Source organism: Crocodylus siamensis, chromosome 6, assembly GCF_052110815.1.
Source record: "Crocodylus siamensis isolate JL-2025a chromosome 6, ASM5211081v1, whole genome shotgun sequence".
NCBI lineage: Eukaryota > Metazoa > Chordata > Crocodylia > Crocodylidae > Crocodylus > Crocodylus siamensis.
In genome coordinates, this window is record NC_143400.1 from 64,497,735 (window position 1) to 64,512,339 (window position 14,605).

A 14,605-nucleotide genomic window follows, 5' to 3' on the forward strand; every position below is an offset into this window, starting at 1 on the left:
TTTTTAGGTTTGATACATTTGCAGTTGGCAGGTGCAATGAAAAAAAAATCAATTATACCATAAGTATTTAGCAGCTGAAAGTATTCATGTTATTTGCATTAATAAGGGCTTACTGAAGTTTCTATAAGCTTAGCAGCACATTTTCACTACTCTTTAGCATGTGAAATGCTAGTTCTTTTTATATGAAACAAAAATACTGTATTACAGACAATTTATTTGGGGTATGACAAGTGCCAAAATTACAAAAAAAGTTACCATTTTAGAACTAGTACATTATCATCTTATTAAATATTGATTGTGGAATTGCATCATGAGAGGCAAAATTTAAATGCTAAATATGGTGCCTTACCTTTGACAATTCCCCGATTCAAGTGCTCAGCCACAAAACTAAAGTTCTAACTCTGACGTCTGCATAGTAGTAATCTCTTTACCTGCAGTTAAAAAAAAAATAAAAATAGGGGAGGAGAGAGGGGAAAAGAGTGACAGAATTACACACTCCAATGCATTAAAACACTGCCAGTTTGCCAAGTAGCATGAAACTACTCAGCTAGATTCAGTTTGATAAAGCCAACAAGTACTTCTGCACCCCGTGGAAGTTATAAGGTCAGACTAATGCTTTTCTGTGAAGGGCACAGAGTACACGGCCACCCTTCAGCAAAGCCTCCATTTCACCTTAAAATTCTATACCCAATTACTCATCATTTGAGTGCTTTGTATTTAATGTGTTTTAATACAATCCTAAACAAGTCACTGCTACTCAATCTTCTGAGGAGCATCCTTGTAAAACACAGCTGTCCCAATATACTATGGCCTAATGAAATGCACTAAGCTCTAGCTGATTTCCCCATAGGATAATTTGCCACTAGGGTTTGATTCACCATTGTTACAATTCCCTACCAGTGTCCTCTCACCCAAACATCTCCTCCTGATAACTGGTCAGTACTGCAGAGTTTGCCACTGTTTACATCCCCCCTTGGAGTAATGAATTACCCAGACCTGACTATGCCATGAGGGGTAGTTAAAATTTGTTTAGCACCTATCATCTAGCAATTTTAGGCAAGGGATAAAACACACGACCCAGATGCTTCCAATGTGTGTTTATGAGTCAGAGAAACATCAAAATGAGCCCCTATACCCTTACAAAGATTACCAGAAAGCACTCTGTACCTTCATACAATGGTGGCAGTTTGAGGCCAAAAAAAAAATAATCTAACTCACTGACCTGCTTGGAATTCAGTGCATTAACCTCAAGGGTGGGTATGTGAGCCAACCTGTACAGATTTTATAAGTTCCCCAGGGAATATTTGAAACTTGATGCTTAGACCACCATCTGCTCCAACAGAGCCTCACAGGATCATTGCTGCTGTAGGTTTCTCTCTGAATGCATTTAAGACACTTCCAGGTCTCAATTCTCCATCTAGAGAAAAAACTTCAATCCTATCTAGGTTGTTTAGAAAGCAATAGAGCTAGAATAACTAAACCATGCTTCCAATCTGCATATTATAAATGGCTGTTATGTGACAGATTTTTTTTTTAAAACAGGTCAATGCTAATTAAACCTAAGAGCTCCCTAACCAGTTAAATATTAATAAACTCCTCTTTTCAAAGTAAGGGACTCACCTAAAGTAACAGCATGCAGCAGACGCAGGAGTTACAACACCTGGTATAATAAAACCTCAAACTTTTGGATTCTGTGGTATAACCTAAACCACTGTGGAAGTGCTAGCCAGGTAAGTCACTTTGCCTCTCTGTATTATGAGCACAGGAGACCCAGTGCCAGTGTCCCATTACACCGCATCTTAAAAAGGTGATGAAAAGGTAAATAATCATATGCTGCCTTTCAAATTTCTATAAATGCTTCTTTCTTTCTTTTGCTTTTTAGTCACTTGAATACAGCAAAAATTAAAATATCTGTCAGATGAGGCAACAGTAGCTTACACATTCTCTGCTGTGCAGTATCACTATGTGAAATGTAAAGACTGGAAAATTAAAGTCAATAGAGGGGAGGAAGAAATACAAAAAACAGGTCTTCAGGAATCGCATCAAGACTACCCTTTGCCTGCCTTGATGTTTCCCTGAAACAGCTGCTCTGAGGACACTTGCAAGTGCAAATGAGGACAAATGCAGCCTGGCTGACAGTACAGATGCCACAAGTTCTATGAAGTTGTGCATCAGTGACATTTTTAGCGGACTATAACCAACTCCAACAGTTTCAGACTACAAGGCACTCCTCAAATCAAGGGCTATTTAATATACATCAAGTTTCCACTTCAACTATTTCTGCTTTAAAGCTGTTAAATTACAGAACTATAGACTACTTGAGTGAATTGATCTCCTACCATTTCTGAATAATTGAACCCACCAACAAGTTGGATTTAACCCCTACCCTGAAGCATGACTGTTTCAGTCTGAAATGCACTTCTGAAAGTGCAAGTGTCTCAAGACAGGCCAGTAGACCACAGACACTTATAATCCTTATAGTTAAAGGACACTTAAATACCTAAATCAAGTACAGATGCTTAAAATTTAGTTTCTTGCTTGTTCTGATCAAGACTGATGAAGAATGTCTTGCATTCAGAAGTGTGTCTAACTCTATCCCACCTACGTAGTTGGGCCAATAAAAAGACACCACCCTAAGAAATCGTTGCCTCTCCAATACTGTAAGACACAGAATTCCCTGAAAGTGCAGCTTCTGAAAACAATGCTTAGGACTTTATGCATCCCAAAAGGCTGCAGCATTAAGATGTCATTTCATTTGCATGTTATTTACAAATGTGTTCAGAATCCAAGGTATTTAAAGAAGTGACAATTGCAGAGAAGCAGAGAAGTATTATCTTCTTGCATTATAGGCAACCTAAAACATTATTTGAAACACACAAGCTAGCATTATGTTGAAACAGGCAGTGACATAAATGGAAATCTCAACATCAGTATTATTTCAAAGTTAAATATCCAAGGGCTGTATGCTTTCAATGTCAGAACAGCTCACTTGAAACAAAGGTTTAAGTTTCTTCATCAACATCCCTTATGTAACCATCAGCTTCAGTACCAGTCCCCCTCGAATGACTTCCAAAATGCAGCTACAAATAATTGACATGTAGATCTGGAGTAGTTAAATGTAACACTGTGGCCATCATGTGCCTGGGTCATTTACAAGTGCAGTTGCTAGAGTGGCAGTTAGAACTGGACTGGCCTAGGCCAAGGGTGCCAACAATATGGCCCACAAGGGTGGGTCTCAGGCTGTACACCTAAATGCCCTAGCCCTATGCACTGCATGCAGCCTGTACAGCTGGTCTGACATGTGCTGCATGATGCACATGGGGCCAATCCAGGGCTCATACTGCATGCAGTCCCCATGCCAGACCAGCCCTGTATGCTGGATCAGGGGCCAGCCTGAATCAGGCCCACAGACTGGCCTCTGCATGAGTACAGCATGAAGCATATACCACAGACCAGCACATGCATGCCATGTAACACAAGGGCTGGGGCGCAGGCACAATGCCAGTCTACAGGCCAGATCTGGCTAGTGGACAGACCCCACATCCTTCATTCAGCTTGTGGGCTGGACAGTTTGATAACCACAGCCTAGGCCAACTTCTGGATGTTGAAACAACAACTTATTCAGGACAGTAGTTTATGCACAGGAAATGTCAAACCTAAGGGTGCTCAGTTCAAGCCATTAATTTCCCCAGTTTGCAAACACTTTTAAGGAAGTGAATAGACACATATGATCACATTCAGTACTGTTCAGGAGTGGATAAAGAAAGGCACAACAGGAGATGCTAGAAATAAAGAAACGAGCAGGGCAGTTTATGTTTAACCTTCTGCGCCTGTCCCTATTGTACTACTACTCAGATTCTTCCAAATGCATATAAAAAAAAGTTATGCATTCTCCCATTGAGGAGGAACAGTGCCATGGCACCAGAGTAGCACAGACCTAAATGCCACCAAGTTCTGCAGGTGTTAAGACAAAGTCCTCCTTACATGTCTCTCACTTTTCTAGCTGGCCAGGTAGAGAGAAGGAATAAGAGACAGCAGTGTTCTATAGTAAGTTTAAAAACCTAGATGCTGATATCTACAACTAAATACATATTTTGTTTCTGGGGAGACTTTATTCCATGCTTAAACAGTTTATGTAGTTTAATCTTTCTACTGCTGTGTCATTCAGTGCACATACACATTTGTAAATATGTGTTCATGTTTGATATCTCCCAACTGGGAAGGGGGGGCAGGAGGAAACCCCAACACATGCCAGAAATCTACATTTAGGAAAACAAAGCATTTATCATGTCTTTGGCAAGGATTTCCAATAAAGAACGAGCAAAATGTCCTAACAAAATAGGATTAGAAAGAATAAGGAATTTGAAAAGGTACGAAACAGAAGGAAGGAAACAAGGGCTCCAAATTATGGAACACTGCCCTTCCCCCCCCCCCCCCCACACACGATATGTAGGCTCTCTGTTTAGAAAGCCAAGCCAATACAAAAGCAATAAACCTAACCAGGGTGCTGCAAGAAACAGTCAGAGGTGCCACAGGTAGAAACTGCCTCCTGTGCCTCAAAATTCAGGAGGCATCAGAACCAAAGCAGCAGCAAAGTTTTATAACTGCTTATAAAACTTAAGCAATTTTTGCTGCAACTGCTTCTCAGTTCAGCCCCGATGTGTCTTTTGAAAACCAAGGTATATAGGGGGCAGTTTCATCCCATAGTAGTATAGAAAACTACAGAACATCCTTAGCCTGCCCCCTTCCCAGGCCTTCTGTCCCAGCACCTCATCCTTGCCAGCTGGGCATCCCCAGACTCTAGAATTATAATATTTCTATTATCATAATAGAATGTATATTAGTTGTTAAATGGGGTACTGCTAAATTCTGAAAAGTTTTGAAAGGGTACTTAGTCAAAAAACCACTAGATAGTACCTAGAAATGCTTCACAAAGACTAAAGTAGCTGTTAGGGAGAAGTTCAGTCCTGTGCAGATAAGGCCTAAAGCTTCGATACTACTGGTAAAACCATTCAACTAAGTCTTTATTCTTGCTTTGATTAGTGCAAGATACAAGAGGCAAGGAAAAATAAAACAGAAGTTTCCCCTAGTTTAAAGGCTAACTAACAATTCAGCTACCTGATCAGAATTAGAACAGAGGAAATGTATTTATAGTTTTACATTAGGTAAATTCCTATCAACAACTGAAACAGCTAAGAGGAGATTCTTTTTTTTTTTTTAATTATTATTTATTTCTCAGCTAAAGTGTAGCCTGTATGGGGAATGTATGCTTTCAAATAGTCACACAAATTAAGTCTTTAGAAATGTTCCCTTTCTGAAAACAAACAGGAGGGGAGAAAAAAAAAAAAAAGTTTCCTGGTTTAACCAAGCTAGGACCCGTCCATATTAGACAGTCATATCATGGACAGTCACTGTCCCCTAACCCGGTTGCAAGCAGGGCTCCAGTATACAGTAAATCTATCATTCAAAGACAAACTAAACCCTTTCCTCCGATCTGGACTTCATATTGACCAGTGCACAAGCCTTGATCAAGAGTATTTGAAACACTCAACTGAATACAACCCTGAAGAGCTGAGTGAATGGACACTAAAATCATACAATCATTCCCCCAAAATTCCTATTTTGTTGTAGCAAATGATTAATTTAATTTACCTCTGAAAATCCTAGAAGCAAACCTGTGTTTATCTGAAAGTTAGCTGCTTACAAAACCAGGTATTCTTCCTTAACCTAGATAGCTAATCAATTGGAGAGATTTTCAGGTTGATGACCCCACCCCCCCAGAAAAAACAAGCTTTAAGCATTGACTTTTCAGATGAGAAATGCAACTCCTCAATACTTACTTTATTCTAGAGACTTTGTAAAATGATATTTACTAGTTTGGGGTATAGGACCAGAGTCTGACAGCACCTATTAATCAAGCTCTTCAACTTGAAAGCCATAATAAAAAGACAGAAAGGCATACTAACACAAGTTGGGGGCAGGAAGGTGATATTTACCAAAAAGCTGTTAGAGAATACACAAGTTGGTCATCCCCTCCCTCACCTACACCTCAAACACCCACCTAGGAGGCTTGTGTTATGATACAAACTCTCATTCCTCATTACCATTATTTTAAATCTAGAAAGTGAAACTAGTAAAATATTGAAGCATTTTCCCCCATTCTAGTAGACAATTAGTTTCCATCACTTCCAAGAACACAGAAAATACTAGGGGTGTATAAAAACAAAGATTTTTTGGGCCTATACCAATGTTCAATTATTAACAAGCCATAATCAGCCAATACCAATTGCCAATATGCAGCCTGGCAGCTTGGAGACCAGTGTCCAGTGGGTAGGTCCATTTGCAGGGGGGGAAGGGGGGGTGCAGATCAAGGCCCCTGGAATGAAGAAGCGGGACTGGGGCAGACACTGCCAAGCCGGGACAAGGCATGGAGCTGCAAGCAGCTCATCCTGGGGGGCTCAGCACAGATCCTCCCACTATACCCCCCCCAGGATGGCCATTGGGGGCAGGGGGAAGGGTGTACCCCCGGCCCTGTGTACAGGGCAAGGGCAGGCTGCTGCTGCAGGCTGGGGCCAGCACTGGGCTCTTCCTAGCAGTAGGAAAGACTGAACCAGGGCTGCTGCCCTCCCCAAGCAAAAGTGGCACTGGTGTGGGCTGTGCCCCCGCTTCCAGCACTGCACAGCCCAAACAGCACCAGCTCAGCTCTCCTGCCAAGAAGAGCCTGGCATCACCCTGAGCCCACAGCAGGAGCCCGCCCTCACCCACACAGATTCAAGGGCACGTGCCCTCCATGGCTCCCCCCAGGAATGCGCATAGCAGCTGGATCTGTTGTCCCTCCCATCCCCCGAAACAAGTCACTCACAGCTCTGTTCAGCACCTGCCCCACTTGGGCAGCGCCTGCCCCAGCCCCACTCCCTCACTACAGGGGCCTTGATTCCCACCCCCGCAACAGACTTAGGCAGACGCTGCTCTCCACTGTCCAAGCTGCTAGGCTAGGCTGGCCGCATGCGGCATTTGTCAATGACATTAATCAGCCACATCAACCAAAAAAGCTGATTATTGATCATGTTAATTTTCCTTGTATTGGTACCAATATGATATGGACCAATGTATAGGTACGCTGCTAGAGAGTATATTTATTTTCTCTACTGCGCATGCAAGATTTTATTCTACATCTACTGGAATGATTCTTAACCAGGGTGCTGCAAGATCCCATGAAGGATGTCAAGAGTTGCAACAAGTTAAGACAAGTACGGGCTCAGGCTTATTCCTCGCCCCCATTACCCAAAGCCCTATAATATATAAAAATTGGTTTTTGAAATTGGGTACCATTCAATTCACAAGGAAGGTGCCTCGAGTCCCATTAGGTTGAGAAGCACTGGTCTACTGCTTTCTCTAAATCAGCTTGTAAAATCTCCCATGTCCTGGCAGACATTTACACATAACCATTTCAAAGAGAGTCTTACCCATACAGACCACCTCTTTAGCTCCATACATCTTCCTTAAGATCTTTCTTCAAATTAGTCCACATATCACCAGACTTAAAATTTCCTACAGCTCACTTCCATTTGTCAACACCTTTAAATGACAAACCTAAGCCCGTAAGTGATGAAACCTGAAGTACTATACTGTTTCTAAACTAGGGAGATATTACTGTTCCTGCTTAATGTCTTCGTATACACAGCTCCAGAACCGAACTGATTTAAAAAATAAATAAATAAAAAACCCAACCAGTACATTTGTAAATTTTTTTTTCCAGATCTAAGAATTCTAATGGGCTACTTCAGTAAAAGGAGTTATTAGAAGAGAGAATCTAGCTAATACAGCAAAGTTGTCACCCAATTACTCTGAAGAAGTAATACCCTTATTCACAATTACGTTTTTGACAAAGAATTATTTTTGTTTGAAAACACATGTACAATGAGGAAAGCACACTGATTCCAGTAACTGGATTCAGTAAGACCAGCTGGCTTTTCCTTAAAAATCATTGTTTTGCTGGAAGTGTACATAAAAATCTGAGTGATAGATAATGCATGTTTTTTTGAAAATCTGTTGCTGGGACAGCTATTGGGCTAGCAAGTTTTGTGTTAACTCTTGCTTATAAAAACAAACAGTCATAGTATTATATACTGCAAACAGGCATGAAGTTCAAAATGTATAAGTGGTCTTTGGAGTAAAGATTTGTTCTCTGCAGTTACTTGGTCATATTTGGTCCATCTACTTTGTCTCATGTTGAAACACCTTTGACCATAGCAAGTTAAGATGTGTGCACTTTAGGGATAAATTACTACCTCAAGCTTAAAGCTGCTATGAATTAGGTTATAAGAGTGGCAGTGTAATTTCAGTCACCTACAAGTCATATCAATAAAGTGCGCACTCTTACAAACCCAGCATCTGTCACATGAACAGATAACATTATTTGAGTTTCCTAAACACTCCAGCTCCTAAAGGAGGTAGTGCTATGCTTTCATTTTCACCTTTACAGAAAATAGCCAACAGTTTACCAAATCTCTCCACTCAACATATTTATGGGCAATATGTTTGTATTAGTCAGATAAGTGTCAGTAAAATATTTGTTCAAATAAATGCACAATTTTAAGGAGAAAGTAGCTTCCTGACTTCCAGAAAAGTTTGAAAAATTCATAGTGAACATAAAGTACAAGAACAGTAAATCTCAGGCTTCTTTCTGAAATATCCAGGTTTCTCCTACAGGCTCCTGAACTCCAGGTTCAACTCCCAAGAGAAATTACTCAACCTTATCTCTTTCAGAAAATCTTGATATGTTTGCAGTTTACCATGTACAGAGTTTTATGGCTAAGACCTTCAGACAGTGGTCCTGCCTGTTCAAAATGGACATCAAGCCCTGTGCTATTTGGAAAAATACTCCCCATATCCTAGCACCCTTGGCCAAAGAAAGCTCTCCTTACACTGCATTGTAAAACTGTTGTTGTTTGTCTGTTTATCAACTTCTATCCAAGAAATAAAATGGTTCTGTATAATTAACCACCTGCTGAGATACAAACATTAGGTAAAATAAAGTTATTAAAAAGTATGATATAGCGTATTTTTTTAAAGCAGTAAAGGGAAAGAAAGACGCGTTCTAATTCCAATAGTATAAAAGCTTAAGTCTCTGTCTGTCCATCTATCTCACTTTATTTGCACTCTGACTGGCTGTTTCCGTCAGCCAATCAAAGTGCTCCAAGCATGAGGGAGCACCACCATGAGTCCAAAGCCATGCCAAGGACTGGAAAGAGGGTGGGGGAGCTGAGGCCAATAGCGCTGCCCTTAGCTTCCCCAACCAGCTCCCTGCAAGAGGCAGAACAGCAGCAGCTTGGGGCATTAGGTGGCTGCACTCCATCCTTGCTCCCCTCCTCGCCATTCTTGACAGGCAATTGGCTAGTATATGCATAAAGCCACATGTAATTGTAGGGCTTTTGATCAGATAAAGACCAAAGGTTCTTCCAAGAAGCAGGGGGGATAAAAGGATGTCTTGCAGAGCCAGTTAGGCTGTCTTAGTTGTAGCAATTTGGAGTGAAAATGGGAAAACAAAAATCCCTGCTCAAATGATAAGTGTGCTGTATGTTCTCCTAATACTAAAGACAAGTGTTAGCAGTGAGTGTGCCTTGAAGAGTGGCTGACATCATTGAGCCTAACTCTCCAAACTTCATAACAATCCCATCAAAAGCAAGATGCAAGGTGAATGACAGATCAATTACAGATTTCAGCCATATTTTTAGTGATGTTTTTAAGTCAATAGATTTCAGCCTCAGTCAGCACACTGCAACAGAAGCACTGCTATAGATGGTGTGGATGAATAGTTTGATTATGCATGCTAGTTGCCAGACTGAATCAAAGAATATGATTGGAAATAAGCATAACCAGATTCATCCATCTTGCTAGGGGCTGTGGGACAATTAAAGAACAAAAATTGACCCTTTTAAATATTCTGGCTGCCCAAAACTCACTGCCATTATTAGCACTTCAAGGTACCTAGTTAAAAATTTACTGACTTAAAAAGTTCCTGACTGCATACTGGAGACAATTATTAAGGAGATGTTGCTAGAATTATTCTATTTTCCAGAGGACTGATTTCATGTTCTGAAAGTGGTTTTATGATTTTCTTTAGCAAAATCTATTATGTGCATTTTATCAGAAACAGATGCTTTAGTCTCAAAAAGAAAGGAGTTATGATAACTTTGCTACCGTAAGGGAATACAGTATTTCGTATATACGACTGGAAAAGCTGCAAGGAAAAAATAAATACATAAAAGAAGGATGAGCTGATGCCAATTTATCGTCCCATGGACAGGGATGCACATAGCAATATTTTAAACAAATAGATAACTGTTCAACCTATTGACATAATACCACGCCGTTGAGCGATAACATCAATTAAACTAACTTGTAAGGCATTTTACTTCAGAAAAGTGTCAAAACTAAGAAACGGCAGGCAAACACAACCATGAAATCTTGTGACAGGAGTGCAACTCCCGTAAAAAAAAGAGACAACAATAAAAAAGCAGATTCAGAAAGGGATCACAACAGCTTATATACTACATAGAAAATAGTAGGAATAAGTGACAGATGTGCAAGATCTTTACACTTAAAGAGCCCAGTGCTTTACAAAAAAAAAAAAAAAAAAAAAAAGGATAATATTCTATCTCCATCTTATAGACAGGGGAAATGGAAGCAGAGAAATAATGCAACTTGCCCTGGGTAATCCAGCAGGCTAGTGGCAAAGCCAGGAAAAGAACCAGGACAAGTCTCATCTACTTGGTAGTACAGTGTACTGCTCTGCAGTCACATATAGGTGTGACAGAACAGAAAAAGAATATATTTTTAGCATGTTACAACATGAAGAAGCCATGATAAAGCAGTTTACAATATTTAATATATTACTTGGCCAAATGTGATTTAATCTACAGAACACCAGCAGTTACAGATCTATATAAAGAAAGTACAGTTATCATATCAGACTCCCTGTCAAGGGAGTGTTCGGGCCTCATTTACACTAACTAGGAAATTCCATGTCCATGTTTTATGGCTTAGACTTTAGTCATGTTTCCAATCAAGCTAAACAGCTAGCTTACCCTACTGGCTGTATTAAGTATTGATACCTCCCAAAAGAGTATGTCTTAAGGATCTAATTGCCAAGCAGAGGCAAACATTGAATCCTTCCTACTTAATTTACTTTTGGGCTTAAGCAATGCTACACAAGTAGCAGGCATCATCCACCACTTAAAAGGTCTTTTCCCTTCACATTCTATTCTTGATGGTTTCGCATTTTAACTTTATTTAAGCATTTTCCAAGATGGAAAGTTAAACTAGAAAAAGTGCACTAAGTTTAAGTGCAGATAAACACTCAGGTAAATGTAATGTACAAAACCAAAATGTTGACAGCTTGCCTCTGGCCCCTAGCTGGCATAGATGGGGAAGTTTTTTAATGTTTCCATTACTTCCTCTAAAAGAGAAATCATAGAATCAAAGAATATGAGAGTTAGAAGGGACCTCAGGAGGTCATCTAGGTGTCCAATGTCTTGCTCAAAGCAGGATCATCTAGTCGGGGATCTAGATGATCCCCAACTGGATCATCCCAGCCAAGGCTCTGTGCAGTCAGGTCTTACAAACCCCCAAGGACGAAGATTCCAGAACCTGTCTGGGTAACCTTTCCAATGCTTCACTACTCACCTAGTGAGAAAGTTTTCCTAATATCTAACCTCAACTTCCCTTGCTGCAACTGGAGACCATTGTTCCTTGCTCTGTCACCACTGAGAACGGTCTAGCTCCATCCTCTTTGGAACCACCCTTCAGGTAGTTAAAGGCTGCTATTAAATGACTTGTTTTGTTCTGTTCACCTGTACCAGGAAGCCTCTCACAGGCTTTCAAAAGACTATTTTAATCAATATCCTATTTAATAAGTAGGTAATCCTATGGACAGATGTAGCAAACTCATTTGGACAGCTATGTCATAGTGAGGATGATATGTAATTCTTATTTCCTCATGATACCTTAGGTCTGTTTACATCTCCTAAACACCCACCAATTTGAGATTGGAGGCTATATATTCTCAAGAGGAACAATGAAAGTTCATTACTGCAAGTGGTCCAATGTTAAACAGGGAAAGCAATGAGACCTCCCCATTTATTCTGATCAGATTTTTAGCACAGGAATAGAAGACACTGAGATCAAGTGCTACATACCTTGGGGAAACATTCTACTTACACAAGGACCATTAGCACACATGAATCTGAAGCCTACAAATGTGTGCATTTTATAAGTTCAGTAAGTGTTGCAAGGCAAGATTCCAAATTTTTTTTAATTGGTTAGACTCTTTTTTTAAAATTGCCTCAGTAAAATGCAGCTTTACTCACCCCATTATTGCTTTTGTTTCATACTGATTAACCATAATGGGGGGGGGAAGGAGAGGGGGAGGTAAAAATTATAAACACCAAGGAGACATAACAATGCTAGCTTAAAATGTGTGTGAAATAAAACGTGTTGAATAATAATTATGGGACACCTCTCATTAAAAGTCACTAAATACTAGACAAGCTACATTCAAGTCATTCTGAATTTTTAGAATTTTTTTTTTTTTTAAATACACAGAAAACTTACTTAAGCCACACAACTGCCCCCCCACCTCCAACTGACCACTTAATTAGCATCAATCCACCTTTAAGGCAATCACCAGGTCATAATAATGTATGCAATGGAACAACAGCTTTAAGTATAGCACCACTGAGGCATCTTGAAATATGTACAGAATATCCATGCAGCCAAATCCATGAGGGAAAATTCTGATTGTTTAAAGTCATGGTTAGATAGTTTTTGAAGTTTGCCTTGTGATTAATTTGGTTGCAGGTTACAAAGTCTTACTTCCATATTCAAGTTGCCTTTGCTAGAGAGCCTGGAAAGTACCACAAACCTGGCTATTTCAATAGAAATCTCATGAACAGGCATATTCAGGAAGTCACCCTATTAGAAGTAAAGAGGCCTTAAATCCCTGACAGATCAACACTGGGGCTGCTGCTGCTGAGGCCGAAAAGAAAGAATAGCAACCGCACTGAAACTCAACCTAAATGAGGATTTACAGATTGCAGATCTGAGCCACCCTGAAAACAAACTGAACCCGCTCTTTAAATCATTTTCAAGCCTCCTACCAGACTCACGGGAGGGGGGGGGGGAGGGATATAAGCCAATGCCAGGCTCCCGTCTCTTCCCCCTGTGTAAATGCGACACAATCAGGCCTCGCACGCAGGCCTCTCTCCCCGAGACTGCCAGGACCTTTGTTCCATGCGTCGCCGGTTTCCTCCAAAGCCCGTGACACAACTTTCCAGTCTCCCCCCTACTATTTTCCGGGTGGCGAGGTACACTCCGTGCCTCCCGGTCCCTGCAGGCATCGGGGCCCGGAGCCGCCGGGGGAGCCGGAGCAGCGGCAGGAGGAACAATAAAAAAGTTGAACAGGAAGATGGGCCTGCAGCTCCGCCGAAAGCCCCGGCGTCGGGTGCTTCACCAGCCCCGGATGGCGAGGGCCGACGCCGGGGAGGGATCGACCTCGACGCCGCGGGCCCCGCCGCCGCCGGAGCTGCGTCCCGGCCCCTCCTGCCCCGCGCAGCGACACGGGGAGCCCAGGGGGAACACGAAAGGGGGCCAGGGCCGTGCCAGCAGCCTCCGGCCGTGACGCCTCGCGCGACGCGACGGCTGCAGGAACTTGTTTCCTTACTGAAATCAACAAAAGCAGCACCGGGGGGGGGTGGATCCGGACCTGCGCCCGCATTGTGTCCGCTCGCCACTCGGGGGACGGCTCTTCTCGTACAAAAGCGGGGCCCGGGGGGAGAGAGCGGCCTAGCTCGGATCCAGCCTTTTGTACGACAGCGCGGCCCGCACCGCCCGGGCAGCGACAGCCCGGGCCGGCCCCGGCGGGGAGGGGGGGTGGGGGAGCAGGGCAGGCCTCCTCGAGCGAGCGCCGGGCCATCTTGCCACCTCCACTTCCCCTCCCCCCCCCGCGAGCCCCTCCTGCACCCCGGGGCCTCCCCCCCGCGGCACCCCCAGCCTGCGCCCACCTCCCCCCAACCCCGGGATGGCGGCTCCGCTCCCCCTCCCCACCCCCCGATGACAAAACAGGCGAGGCCCGGCCAGGCCCAGGGACCCAGCAGCCAGACCTCCGCGCCCCGAGCAGGGCAGACGCCCGCGTACCTAGTCCAGGCCGACGCGGCCCCCGCAGACGCTCGTGCTCCAACGCGCTCCCGGCAGCAGCTCCTCTTCCCTTCAATTATCAGCTGAGCCGCAGCACCAAGCGCGCGGCGCCGCCTCCTCCGCCACCGAAACCCTTCCAGCGGCACAGGGGGAGGCCGGGGACTACTTTCCCCAAGGCCGGTCCCGCAGTCCGCACCCCCCGCCCCCGGCTGCCGCCTCCGCCTCCGCCTGTACTGTGCACCCCGGCCCCAGCCGCCGCCGCTCCCCGCGGAGCCGCCGCCGCCGCGGCCCTTCACTCGCCCCGCTCTCCGCGCTGCCAGCGCTCTCCGGTCGCGCAGGCTGTATCCCTCCGCCGGGGTCGTCACCCCGGGGCCCGCGCGAGGCTGTCGCCGCGAAGCGCGGCGAGGAC

At 43.3% G+C, this 14,605-nt stretch overlaps 1 protein-coding gene across 6 annotated transcripts in view; it reads right to left on the minus strand.

Annotated features, from left to right (window-relative positions):
• The window catches only part of TRIP12 (thyroid hormone receptor interactor 12), a 124,697-nt gene extending 110,325 nt beyond the window's left edge, over positions 1 to 14,372 (minus strand). For 5 of the 6 annotated variants that reach the window (XM_090054339.1, XM_090054338.1, XM_090054337.1 and 2 more), the window contains exons 1-2: positions 14,197 to 14,349; positions 350 to 431 (exon numbers count right to left, since the gene is read on the minus strand). The gene's annotated coding sequence lies outside the window, so the exon portion shown is untranslated. Of the gene's footprint in view, positions 1 to 349; positions 432 to 14,196 lie in introns of all 6 variants that reach the window. The other variant, XM_090054336.1, reaches the window with a different exon arrangement.
• Between the last annotated feature and the right edge of the window lie 233 nt (positions 14,373 to 14,605).